This window comes from Cupressus sempervirens, chromosome 2, assembly GCF_028749045.1.
Source record: "Cupressus sempervirens isolate cs-2001-9-10 chromosome 2, ASM2874904v1, whole genome shotgun sequence".
Taxonomy (NCBI): domain Eukaryota; kingdom Viridiplantae; phylum Streptophyta; class Pinopsida; order Cupressales; family Cupressaceae; genus Cupressus; species Cupressus sempervirens.
In genome coordinates, this window is record NC_143119.1 from 568,759,889 (window position 1) to 568,774,275 (window position 14,387).

The window sequence follows — 14,387 nt, forward strand, 5'->3', positions numbered from 1 at the left end:
CTCTTGGATCACCTTCTTTGATCACTCAACCGACGCAATTACGGAAGAGACTTGGCAGTAGTTTCCACTCTACAACGTGTCTATTCAGTGATTCCAAAGTTGATCTAATGGCGAGCCCTTGTCTAGCAATGAGGTGGGTGGTGGGCATTCTAGCAAAAAAATTTGTGTGCCTATCGCAGCTACAATGGGAGAGGTCATTGCCGTGAGCCTCTCCCATGCCCCCCTCATTAATTAACCACCAGTGTCAAGGCAGATGGATATATCAGGTTTTGAAATGGTGGATGCTGACGTTGAATCAATTAGAGGGGCATGAAGGCCACCCTTGAGGTGATATTACTGGACTCTCCTTTGGATCATGTTTTCTTGTCGCTCAGCTGGCACAATTTCGAAAAAAGGTTTCGCAGTGGTTGCCAGCCCTCACCATGTCTACTTGGTGATTTTAAAACCTAATCTAAAATGGGAGCCCTCGTCTAGCACCTCTGTCCGATGTTGCTTGGGTATTGCATAAATTTTTGCTATCGGCGCGAATCCCCCAACGAATCCCTAGCCTTGGACTCTCTCTTAGATCACCTTCTTTGATCACTCGAATGGCACGATTATGAAAGAGAATTGGTAGTAGTTGCCATTCTAGAGTGCATCTGTTCAGAAATTTTGAAGTTGATCTAATGGCGAGCCCTTGTCTAGCCATGAGGTGGGTGCCTGGCGCTCTGGCAATTTTTTGTGTGCTTATTGATGCTACAATGGGAGCTTTGATAACGAAAGCTCTCGGTGACCCTCCCTAATAGAATCAATGCTTGTGTTTGAGAAAGACACGTTATTCAGATTTGGAATATTGGCACCAGCATCATTTCTATTGGGAGGGCCATGAAGCCATACCGATTTTTCTATGTGAGGGGTCCCTCCCCAAAGTCATTCTCTCTGCAACAAATTCTTTGGCACAAAATTTTTGAAATGGTTCAGAAGCGGTTATCGTTCCAATGGTGCCATTGTGGTGGTTGCCTGGGCAGCGATCTGAAGGGCGAGCCATCGTCTAGTAGTTGGGCTGCGCATCACGAGTGACAAGGGAGCCTTTGTTATCGGAAGCTCCTTGTGGCCATTCAATTAGAAGAGCCATTACTTGTGTGAGCAAGGACGAATGCAGCCTCGGATTCCAAACGAAATCAATGACGTCAGATCTATATAAGAGCGGAATAAGGCAGCAACAGCCCATTTTCTATGCGCGGCTCCCAAAAGTTTCTCTTCTTTCTCACTCCATTACCACAATTTTGGGATTTGTTCGACAGCGGTTGTCATTCCAATGTGTCATTGCGGTGATCTAGAGAGCAATGCTAAGGGCGAGAGCTTGTGTCTAGAATTTGGGATGTTTGTGCGAGCGAGCACAGGGGAGCTTCTCTTATCGGAACATCTACATGCCCTTTGTATATAGACCCAGTGCCGACGATATTGATGGATACGAGCCCTTGGATTCTAAATTTGTTCACAGCTAACATTGGTTTTTGTGAGAGATGGGTACGAAAGAACATTCCAATTTCTATGCGGGAGCTCCCTAAGGTCGCCTCTTTGCCAACTCGATTGGCACAACATTGGGAATGGTTCAACAGTGGTCATCATTCTAATGTGTCATCAAGGGATGTCTTGGAAAGTGGTCTTTCAAGGGCGAGCTCGCGTCTAGCACTTGGATTGTGCATCATGTCACAAGTGAATGGGGAGATCTCTCTGTGAACAGCGGCATGGGGATTGCAAGAGAAAATTGACCTAGTTGGAGCATTGGCCTCGGGCCATTCTTACGGCCTTGCAATTTCTCTTTAATTGCAACCTATGTTTACGCAATAGTAGAGTTTGCATGTAAGATTGGCCTTGTTCTTGACTATTCTAGTAGATGACCTCCAGAACTTTTGGATTAGGCCCCTTCAAGGTGAAATTCACCCAGTTGATCGGATAAGCTCGATGACCATTTCAGTTCCTCAGCTCCATGAAATCACATCTCCTAACCGATGACAATATTTTGCTCCTCTGCTGACCTCATAAAAAATTGGGTCGTGGATGGCTGTTTGGTCAGAATTTTTGACGATTTGGATTTTTAAGGCAGTTGTCGGTGTGTTCACTGATTTCTAATGCAGAGCGAGCCTCACACTAATAGCTTATATAAGAGAGGTGGTTGCTGTGAGCTTCTCCTATGCCCCTCTGATTGATTCAATGCTGGTCTCAAGGCAAATGGATCTGTCAAATTTTGAAATGGTGGACGCCGACGTTGAATCAATTAGAGGGGCATGAAGCCCACCCTCGAGGTGCTATTCCTTGACTTTCCTTTAGATCATGTTTTCTTGTCACTCAGCTGGCGCAACTTCAAAAAAAGGTTTGGCAGTGGTTGCCAGCGCTCACTGCGTCTACTTGGTGATTTTAAAACTTGATCTAAAATGGGAGCCCTCGTCTAGCACCTATGTCCGGTGTTTCTCGGGTATTGCATAAGTTTTTGCTATCGGCACGAGTCCCCCAATGAATGCCTACCCTTGGACTCTCTCTTAGATCACCTTCCTCGATCTCTCAACTGACGCAATTATGGAAGAGACTTGGCAACGGTTGCCATTCTACAGTGTGTTTGTTCAGCAATTTTGAAGTTGATCTAATGGAGAGCCCTTTTCTAGCCATGAGGTGGGTACTTGGCGCTCTAGCAATTTTTTGTGTGCCTATCGCGGCTACAATGGGAGAGGTGGTTGTCGCGAGCCTCTCCTGTGCCCCTCTAATTGATTCAACGCCGGTGCCAAGGCGGATGGATATGTCAGATTTTGAAATGTTGGATGTCGACGTTGAATCAATTAGAGGGGCTTGAAGCCCACCCTCGAGGTGCTATTCCTCGAGTCTCCTTTAGATCATGCTTTCTCCACACTCAGCTGGTGCAATTTTGGAAAAAGGTTTCACAGTGATTGCTAGCCCTCACCACGTCTACTTGGTGATTTTAAAACTTGATCTAAGACGGGATCACTCGTCTAGCACCTCCGTCCGGTGTTGCTTAGGTATTGCTTAATTTTTTTGCTATCAGCGTGAATCTCCCAACGAATGGCTACCCTTGGACTCTCTCTTAGATCACCTTCTTTGATCACTCGACCAATGCAATTACGAAAGAGACTTGGCAGCGGTTGCCATTCTATAGCATGTCTGTTCAGCGATTCTGAAGTTCATCTAATGGTGAGCACTTGTCTAGCCATGAGGTGGGTTGTGGGCACTCTAGCAAAAAAAATTGTGTGCCAATCACGGCTACAATGGGAGAGGTCATTACCGCCAGCCTCTCTCGTGCCCCACTCATTGATTCAATGCCAGTGTCAAGGCAGATAGATATGTCAAATTTTGAAATGGTGGACGCCGACGTTGAATCAATTAGAGGGGCATGAAGGCCACCCTCGAGGTGCTATTCCTGGACTCTCCTTTAGATCATGTTTTCTTGTGACTCAGCTGGTGCAATTTTGGAAAAAGGTTTGGCAGCAGTTGCAAGCCCTCACCGTGTCTACTTGGTGATTTTAAAATTTGATCTAAAATGGGAGCCCTCGTCTAGCACCTCCATTCTACAGCGCATCTATTCAGTGATTTTGAAGTTGATCTAACGGCGAGCCCTTGTCTAGCCATGAGGTGGGTGCTTGGTGCTCTAGCAATTTTTTGTGTGCTTATCATGGCTACAATGGGAGAGGTGGTTGCCATGAGCCTCTCCTGTGCCCCTCTGATTGATTCAATGTTGGTGCCAAGGCAGATGGATATGTCAGATTTTGAAATGGTGGATGCTGACATTGAATCAATTAGAGGGGCATGAAGCCCACCCTCAAGGTGTTATTCCTCAACTCTCCTTTAGATCATGTTTTCTTGACACTCAGTTGGTGGAATTTTGGAAAAAGGTTTCGTAGCAGTTGCCAACCCTCACCGCATCTACTTGGTGATTTTAAAACTTGATCTAAGATGGGAGCACTCGTCTAGCACCACCGTCCGATGTTGCTCAGGTATTGCTTAATTTTTTCCTATCGGCATGAATCTCCCAATGAATTCCTACCCTTGGACTCTCTCTTAGGTCACCTTCTTCAATCACTCAACCAACGCAATTACAGAAGAGACTTGGTAGCGGTTGCCATTCTACAGTGCGCCTGTTTAGCGATTCTGAAGTTGATCTAATGGCAAGCACTTATCTAGCCATGAGGTGGGTGGTGGGCACTCTAGAAAAAAATTTTGTGTGCCAATCGCGGCTACAATGGGAGAGATCGTTACCGCAAGCCTCTCCCGTGCCCCACTCATTGATTCAACACTGGTGTCAAGGCGGATGGATATGTCAAATTTTGAAATGGTGGACGCCAACGTTGAATCAATTAGAGAGGCATGAAGCACACCCTCGAGGCGCTATTCCTGGAATCTCCTTTAGATCATGTTTTCTTGTCACTCAACTGGTGCAATTTTGGAAAAAGTTTTGGCAGCGGTTGCAAGCCCTCATTGCGTCTACTTGGTGATTTTAAAACTTGATCTAAAATTGGAGCCCTCGTCTAGCACCTCCATCTGGTGTTGCCCGAGTGTTGCATAAATTTTTGCTATCGGCGTGAATCTCCCAATGAATGCCTACCCTTGGACTCTCTCTTAGATCACCTTCTTCGATCACTCGATCGACACAATTATGTAAGAGACTTGGTAGTGCTTGCCAATCTACAGCGCGTCTGTTTATCAATTTTGAAGTTGATCTAATGGCAAGCCCTTGTCTAGCTATGAGGTGGGTGTTGGGCGCTCTAGCAATTTTTTGTGTGCCTATCACGGCTACAATGGGAGAGGTGGTTGCCGCGAGCCTCTCCTGTGCCCCTCTCATCTATTCAATGCCGATGTCAGAGCAGACGGATACGTCAAATTTTGAAATGGTGGACGCCGACATTGAATCAATTAGAGGGGCATGAAGCTCACCCTCAAGGTGCTATTCCTTGACTCTACTTTAGATCATGTTTTCTTGTCACTCAGCTGGCGCAATTTCAGAAAAAGGTTTTGGCAGTGGTTGCCAGCCCTCACCGTGTCTACTCGCTGATTTTAAAACCTGATCTAAAATGGGAGCCATCGTCTAGCACCTCTATCCGGTGTTGCTCGGGTATTGCATAAATTATTTCTATCGGCATGAATCCCCCAACGAATGCCTACCCTTGGACTGTCTCTTAGATCACCTTCTTCGATCACTCGACCGACGCAATTGCGGAAGAGACTTGGTAGTGGTTGCTAGTCTACAGTGCGTCTGTTCAGTGATTTCAAAGGTTGTCTAATGGCGAGCCCTTTTCTAGCCATGAGGTGGTTGTTTGGCGCTCTAGCAAATTTTTGTGTGCCCATCGTGGCTAAAATGGGAGCTTTGATAACAAAAGCTCTCGGCGACCCTCCCCAATAGAATCACTGCTGGTGTTCGAGAAAGACACGTGATTCAGATTTTGAATATTGGAACCAGCACCATTTCTATTGGAAGGTCCGTGAAGCCATCCTGATTTTTCTATGCGAGGGCTCTCTCCCCAAAGTCATTCTCTTTGCAACAACTTCTTTGGCGCAAAATTTTTGGAATGGTTCGACAGCGGTTTTCGTTCTAATGTTGCTGTTGTGGTGGTTTCCTGGGCAACAATCTTAAGGGTGAGCTGTCGCTTAGCAGTTGGGCTACGCATCACGAGTGCCAAGGGAGCCTTTGTTATCGGAAGCTCCCCATGGCCATTCGATGAGAAGTGCCAATGCTTGTGTGAGCAATGATGAATGCAGCCTCCGATTCCAAATGAAATCAATGACATCAAATCTATATGTAAGAGCGGAATGAAGTAGCAGCCCGTTTGCTATGCACGGCTCCCCAAAGTTTCTCTTCTTTCTCACTCCATCAGCACAAATTCAAGAGTTTTTTGATAGCGGTTGTCATTCCAATGTGTCATTGCGATGATCTCAAGAGTGATGCTAAGGACGAGATCTTGTGTCTAGCATTTGGGATATTTGTGCAAGTGAGCAAGGGAGCTTCTCTTATTGAAACCTCTCCATGGCCTTTGAATATAGACCCAGTGCCAATGATATCGATGGATACGAGCCCTGGATTATAATTTTTTTCATAGCTAACATTGGTTTTTGTGAGAGATGGGTACGAAAGCACATCCAAATTTCTACGCGGGAGCTCCCTAAGGTCGCCTTTGTGCAACTCGATTGGCACAAAATTGGGAATGGTTTGACAGTGGCTGTCATTCCAATGTGTCATTGAGATGTCTTGGAAAGTGGTCTTTCAAGGGCAAGCTTGTGTCTAGCACTTGGATTGTGCGTTGTCACAAGTGAATAGGGAGATCTCTCTATGAATGGCAGCATGGTGATTGCAAGAGAAAATTGACTTAGTCGGAGCATTGGCCTCGGGCCATTGTGATGGCCTTGCAATTTCTCTTTAAATGCAACCTATGTTTGCATAGTCACAGAGTTTGCATGTAAGATAGGCCTTGTTCTTGACAGTTCCAGGAGATGACCTCCGAAACTTTTAGATTGGGCCCCTTCAAGGTGAAATTCATCCAGTTGATCGGATGAAGCTCGATGTTCTTGTATCTATTCCGAGACGGTAATGATGGTCATTAGAATCTGTGGTGGTGAGTATATCCCATTCGGTAATCGCAATGGTAGAGCTGGTGGGAAGTACTTGTCGCTTTGTTTTGTTGGATACCCCATATGTAGGTGTTCGCACGGCTTGCAACACACTGCACATTTGGTGTTCAATTCTAAGATGTGCTTGTTGCTGAGTGTATGGAGTTGTATCTTTTAGCCAAGGGCTCTGTCTCTTAGCAAATTCTATCATTGCATTTTTATCCTGCTCGGATAGCAAGAAGGAAACAGATGGTTGCACAGGTGCATTTCTCGACGTCCCTAATTTTTTCAAGGTTCCACTCTCCACCCTAAGTTTTTTCTGATTGGTAGAGCCTTGGGATTGAGAGGGGGGCTAGCGAAAGGTATGGTTGCCGCATAATTTATTCGCTAGTGCATTCTCGGTGCATGCTCACCTCTTCACTGTCTCATCCTACAGAAGTGCATGGCACTGTCATGACAACTTTTGTGGTCCAAGCTAGTAGAAGCATAGAGTATTATCGATAATTTTTGTTTGGATGCAAAAACTCTCCATGCCCTATCCTGCCCATGTGATCTGAATGGCTATGGCTCATGGGTTCTGCGGGAGATACTCTTCTTAAGCTTCCCCCTAAAGAGAGCGTTCATTGTTCGCATTGTATGGACAAAAAGCCCAAGGCGTTTCATCTCTCTTCAGATGTGAAATTATGGGAGGGCTTTTTGAAGTATGGCCATTTGTACAGGGTGCACCAAAAAGCATGTAGGGGGCATATGCTTGGGAAATGTATGTCTCTAAGTGTCCTTACTCGATCACATGCACGGTGTACATCTTTGCATTACGACTCTACTACGTGCATTTGTGATTCGAGCATTTTGGGGGAACGGGTTTCGTACGAGATGTTCTTCTCAGGCTCCTACGAACCGGAGCGCTCGTCTTTGCAATGCTTCGACAAGTGCATGCCCAACATGTTTGTCTAGGGGAAGAAATCACACAAATTCTTTTTTCCAAGATGTTTGTGCTCGTAGGTGGTTCCCGCGCGGTGCAGTTCTTAGATATGTGCATGTGCATGAGATTGAAGCTTGTCCGATAACGCTAGTGTGAGTGTTCACCCGTAGGAACTTTTCTATACTTGTGTTGGCAGATCACATGTCATGGGGAATGGTTAGCGAGGCTGTGCTGGGAAAGGAGATATATGCCAGAGGTTAGACATGTTCGTGTATGCGGGCAGGCTCTCATCACCTATAAATGTGCAGAGGGGGTGTTATAGACGATGTCCTTGAGCGGCCTTATAATTGAGGTGGTCGCGTGCACAGTGATGACCCCACCAATCGCATAACCATCCATGTTTTTGACTTGTACGGCCCTTCACCCTTTAGCACGGTGGTCTCTGTTGGCACTTCGGCAACCAGCTCTTCATCATGGGAAAATGTTTGTTGTGATCGAGAAGGATTTTGTCTGTGTAGGTGCACCTCAATAGGCGTGTAGGAGGCATATGCATAGGAAATGGATGTCTTTGAGTGGCCTTACAATTGAGGTGGCTATGTGCGCGGTGCATCTCGTATAGATCGAGGCTTCTTTCCGAGTAGTGGCGACAGTGAGTTCGAGGGTAAAGGGTTCCGTACGGGACGTTCTTCCCAGGTGCCTGTGAACCGAGGCTCCCTGTTTGGCCCTCTCCGATCAATGATGGGACACTTTCCTCTTGTGCAAAATCTTTGAGCGTTGCGAGTCCTGCATGTGCTGTGAATGTCATTCTTGTTGCTTGTGCGGCGGATTGTGTTTAGATGCATGACAGAGCGAATGCAAATTTTGGTTTTCCATCGCGGCGGGCATCCCTTAGCTGTAGCAGGTCTTGGGGGTCCCGTCATTGTTAGAAGCTACCTGGTCAATCTTGCCAGTAGTCATATGCTTATCTCAAAGATTAAGCCATGCATGTCTAAGTATGAACTATTTCAAACTGTGAAATTGCGGATGGCTCATTAAATCAGTTATAGTTTCTTTGATGGTACTTTGCTACTCAGATAACCATAGTAATTCTAGAGCTAATACATGCACCAAATCAGAACTCTTAGAAGGGATGCATTTATTAGATAAAAGGCCGACACAGACTCGCCCGCTATTCCAGTGATTCAAGATAACTCGACGGATCGCACGGCCTTTGTGCTGGCAAAGCTTCATTCAAATTTCTACCCTATCAACTTTCGATGGTAGGATAGAGGCCTACCATGGTTGTGACAGGTGACGGAGAATTAGGGTTCGATTCTAGAGAGGGAGCCTAAGAAATGACTACCACATCCAAGGAAGGCAGCAAGCACGCAAATTACCCAATCCTGACACGGGGAGGTAGTGACAATAAATAACAATACTAGGCTCATCAAGTCTGGTAATTGGAATGAGTACAATCTAAATTCCTTAATGAGGATCCATTGGAGGGAAAGTCTAGTGCTAGCAGCCATGGTAATTCTAGCTCCAATAGTGTATATTTAAGTTGTTGCAGTTAAAAAGCTCGTAGCTGGACCTTGGGTTGTCACGGTCAGTCCGCCTTCTAGGTGTGCACTGGCCCTCACGTCCCTTCTACCGACGACGTGTTCCTGGCCTTAATTGGCTAGGTCATGATTCTAGTGCTGTTACTTTGAAAAAATTAGAGTTCTCAAAGCAAGCCTACACTCTGAATACATTAGCATGGAATAACACGATAGGAGTCTGGTCCTGTTCTGTTGGCCTTCGGGACCAGAGTAATGATTAATAGGGACTATCAGGGGCATTCATATTTCATTGTCAGAGGTGAAATTCTTGGATTTATGGAAGACGAACCACTGTGAAAGCATTTGCCAAGGATTTTTTCATTAATCAAGAACCAAAGTTGGGGGCTCGAAGACGATCAGATATCGTCCTAGTCTCAACCATAAATGATGCCAACCAAGGATCGGCGGATGTTGCTCTAAGGACTCCGCTAGCACCTTCTGAGAAATCAGAGTGTTTGGGTTCTGGGGGGAGTATGGTCGCAAGGCTAAAACTTAAAGGAATTGACGAAAGGGCACCACCAGGAGTGGAGCCTGCAACTTAATTTGACTCAACATGGGGAAACTTACCAGGTCCAGACATAGTAAGGATTGACAGATTGAGAGCTTTTTCTTGATTCTATGGGTGTTGATGCATGGCTATTCTTAGTTGGTGGAGCAATTTTTCTGGTTAATTTCGTTAACGAAGGAGAGTTCAGCCTGCTAACTAGCTACGTGGAGGTTCTCCTTCACGGCCAGCTCCTTAGAGGGACTGTGGCCTCCTAGGCCATGGAAGTTTGAGGCAATAATAGGTCTGTGATGCCCTTAGATGTTCTGGGCCACATGCGTGCTACACTGATGCAACCAACGAGTTTCTCTCCCTGGCCCGAAAGGTTTGGGAAATCTTGCCAAATTGCATCGTGATGGGGATAGACCATTGCAATTATTGATCTTCAATGAGGAATTCGTAGTAAGTGTGAGTCATCAACTCACGTTGACTACGTCCCTGCCCTTTGTACACAATGCCCATCGTTCCTACCGATTGAATGATCTGGTGAAGTCTACGGATCACGGCAACGATGGCGGTTCCTGTCGGTGACATCGCAAGAAGTTCATTGAACCTTATCATTTAGAGGAAGGATTCCTCACGAGGGACTTTATTCTAGGCTCAGTGGCCCACTGCAGTGCGGACATTGCTGCATCTCTACCGTGTCCCCAAGTCAGGCATGAATACCTGCTGAGTTTAAGCATATCAATAAATGGAGGAAAAGAAACTTACCAGGATTCCCCTAGTAACGGCGAGCAAACCAGGAAGAGCCTAGCATGAAAATCAATAGCCGCACTTGTCGAATTGTAGTCTATAGAAGCATCCTCAGCGATGGACCAGGCCCAAGTACCCTAGAAGAGGGCGCTGAAGAGGGTGAGAGCCTTGTCGGGCCCGGACCCTGTCGCACCACGAGGCATTGTCGGCGAGCCGGGTTGTTTAGGAATGTAGCCCTAATCAGGTGGTAAATTTCGTCCAAGGCTAAATACAGGTGAGAGACTGATAGCAAACAAGTACCGCGAGGGAAAGATGAAAAGGACTTTGAAAAGAGAGTTAAAGAGTGCTTGAAATTTCTAGGAGGGAAGCAGATGGAGGCTGGCAATGTGCCCTAGTCAAATGCGGAATGGTGTGAGCCGGTCCATCACTCAGTTCGAGGGACGTGCCAGCGTGGGCTATCACGGCAACACAAGCACGAGCTTTTGGTCGCACAAATACTTCCATCATGGCAGTTGAGGAGTGAAGTGCATGCCTTTACGGTGGGCTCTCAGGCACCTATGCGCTTGTGGCGGTGACCAGCGGGCTTTCCATCTGACCCGTCTTGAAACACGGTCCAAGGAGTCTAACATGTGTGCGAGTTGGTGGGTTTGCAAAACCCGCGAGGTGCAAGGAAGCTGACTAGTGAGATCCCCTCTCAGAGGGTGCACTGCCAACTGACCCTGATCTTTTGTGAAGGGTTTGAGTGCAAGCACACCTGTTGGGACCCGAAAGATGGTGAACTATGCCTGAGCAGGGCAAAGCCAGAGGAAACTTTGGTGGAGGCTCGCAGCGATACTGATGTGCAAATCGTTCGTCTAACTTGGGTATAGGGGCAAAAGACTAATCAAACCATCTAGTAGCTGGTTTCCTCTGAAGTTTCCCTCAGGATAGCTAGAGCTCACTGAATTGGGGAAAGGTTCCATGTGAACAGCACTTGGACATGGGTTAGTCGATCCTAAGAGATGGGGAAACCTTGTTTCAAGGGCGTACTTTACATGATCATCGAAAGGGAATCAGGTTAATATTTTTGAACCAGGACGTGGCGGCAGATGAAAACGTTAGGAAATTTGGAGACGTCGATAGGGGCCCTAGGAAGAGTTATCTATTCTTTTTAACAGCCTGCCCACCCTAAAATTGGTTCAACCGGAGATAGGGTCCAGCGGCTGGAAGAGCACCACACGGCTCGCGATGTCTGGTGCACCTTCGATGGCCCTTGAAAATCTAGAGGACTGAGTACCATTCACACCTGGTCGTACTCATAATCGCATCAGGTCTCCAAGGTGAACAACCTCTGGTCAATAGAACAATGTAGGTAAGGGAAGTCGGCAAAATGGATCTGTAACTTTGGGAAAAGGATTGGCTCTAAGGGCTGGGCCTAGGGGTCTGTGCCCTAAACTCATGGGTTGTTGGTGGCCTGCCCGAGCTGCTTCCACGGTGAGGGTGGGCCGTCGTGTGCTGATCGGGTGATAGACGTAGGATGCCCCCTTCGGAGGGCTTTCCCTAGGTGGCGAACAGTCTACTTAGAATTGGTACAGACCAGGGGAATCCGACTATTTAATTAAAACAAAGCATTGTGATGGTCCTTGTGAATGCTGACGCAATGTGATTTTGGCCCAGTGCTCTAAATGTCAAAGTGAAGAAATTCAACCAAGCACGGGTAAACGGAGGGAGTAACTATGACTCTCTTAAGGTAGCCAAATGCCTCGTCATCTAATTAGTGACGTGCATGAATGGATTAATGAGATTCCCACTGTCCCTATCTACTATCTACTATCTAGTAAAACCACATTCTGGGCTGGTGGGGTTTTGTAATTTCTGCGAGGGCAAAAAAATCTCCCAAGTGCTTGACTTGATTCTATGCGCCCCAAGTCATGTACACGATCCAAAAGCGATTAACTCTTTTCTTGGCTAACGACCAAAGTTTTCGAATTGACTCAGCTACCCTAACTCGAATTGCCTCGAGCCTTAACCACTTCCATTTTTTTTCTCACTCGACTCATATAACCGCACTCGCCTTGATTCTGAGTGGCCCAAGTCAATTACGTGATCCAAAACTGGGTAACTTTTTCTTTTTTCTTTTTTTTGTCAAGTCCCAATGTTTTGAACTCAAATAGAGTTGGATGCCCTGACTCGATTCGTCTCCAAATTTTTTGCATGACTCATGTCACTATGCTCGACTTGATTCTAAGTGCCTCGAGCCATGTACGTGATCCAAAAGTGGTTAACTTTTTCTTTTTGGTTAACGCCCAAAGTTTTCAACTCGACCCGCCTCGGCAACCTCGACTTGAAGCGCCTCAAGCCTTAATGGCCTCCAATGTTTTTGCACGACTCATGCCACCATCAACTTTTTGCTCGAATCATGTCACCCAAGGAACCTCAATGCTATGTGACCCGAGCCCTGTGCGCGATAAAAAATTGGGTAACATTTTTTTTTGAACTCCCAAAATTTCATTCTTTTTTGCCTTATGGGGCCTATCATGATCTCTTTTTATAAAGAAAATTCTCAAATCGAATCATTTTGGCTACCCTACCTCGAATCTGGCTAGCTAGGTGTAAAACCTCGAGTCGGCTCGGCAATACGTGAACTGAAACTTGTGCGTGATCCAAAAGCAGGAAATTTTTTTTTTTTTTTTTTGTAATGCCCAAAATTTAGCGCTTTTCGCTGTATAGGGCCTCCCATGATTTTTTTTTCCCCTTGTTGACCCACTTTGGCGACTCAGTCGGGTCACCCGAGGCTGGGGTGAGGGAGATGGGTTGACCCAGTCGGGTGACCCAGTCGAGCCACCAAGTACTCTCAACAAGTCAACTCTTTGAGTCTGCTCATCAAGTCACCCCACCAAGTACTCTAACCAAGTCGATTCTTCAAGTGCGCTCATCAAGTCACCCCACCAAGTACTCTCACCAAGTCAACTCTTTAAGTTTGTTTATCAAGTCACCCCACCAAGTACTCTCACAAAGTCAACTCTTTAGGTCCATTCATAGAGTAACCCCACCAAGAAAACCCTTCAAGTGCGTTCATCAAGTCACCCCACCAACTCGACTCTTTAAGTTCATTCATCAAGTCACCCTGCCAGGTCAGCCCACAAATTACTCTCACCAAGTTGACTATTTAATTTCGTTCATAGTGTCACCTCGCCAGGTTGGCCCACCAAGTGGACTCTTTAAATTCGTTCATGAAGTCACTCTGCCAAGTCAGCCCACCAAGTCGACTCTTTAAGTTCATTCATCAAGTCATCCCACCAGGTTAGCCCACTGAGTACTCTCACCAAGTCGAATCTTTAAGTTTGTTCATCAAGTCAACCTGCCAGGTCTGCCCACCAAGTACTCTCACCAAGTTGAATCTTTAGGTTTGTTCATCAAGTCACCCCACCCAATACTCTCACCAAGTTGACTCTTTAAGTTCGTTCATCAAGTCACTCTGCCAGGTCAGCCCACCATGTACTCTCACCAAGTTGACCCTTTTTAAGTTCAATCATCAAGTCACCCCACCAGGCCGGCCCACCAAGTACTCTCACAAAGTTGACTCTTTAGGTTCGTTCATCAATTCACCCTGCCAGCTCGGCCTACCAAGTTCTCTCACCAAGTTGACTCTTTAAGTTCATTCATCAACTCACCCCGCCAGTTCGACCCACCGAGTACTCTCACAAAGTTGACTCTCTAAGTTCATTCATCAAGTCACCCTGCTAGGTTAGCCCACCAAGTACTCTCACCAAGTCACCCCACTAGTTCAACCCACCAAGTCGACTTTTTAGGTTCGTTCATCAAGTCACCCAGTTGAGTTGGCCCACCAAGTCAACTTTTTAAGTTCGTTCATCAAGTCACGTGACCAAGTCAGCCCATCGAGTACTCTCACCAAGCTAACTCTTTAAGTTTTTCCATCAAGTCACCCCGCTAGGTCAGCCATCTTTAAGTTCATTCATCAAGTCACCCTGCCAGGTCGGCACACCAAGTTGACTCTTAAGGTTCGTTCGTCAAGGCACCCCACCAAGTACTCTCACCAAGTCAACTCTTTAAGTTCATT

General features: G+C 46.4%; 2 pseudogenes; both read left to right on the forward strand.

The window, feature by feature from the left end:
- Positions 1-8,443: 8,443 nt before the first annotated feature.
- Positions 8,444-10,240, forward strand: LOC149574668 (18S ribosomal RNA; annotated as a pseudogene).
- A 36-nt stretch (positions 10,241-10,276) lies between these two features.
- Positions 10,277-12,176, forward strand: LOC149574669 (25S ribosomal RNA; annotated as a pseudogene).
- Positions 12,177-14,387: the final 2,211 nt, after the last annotated feature.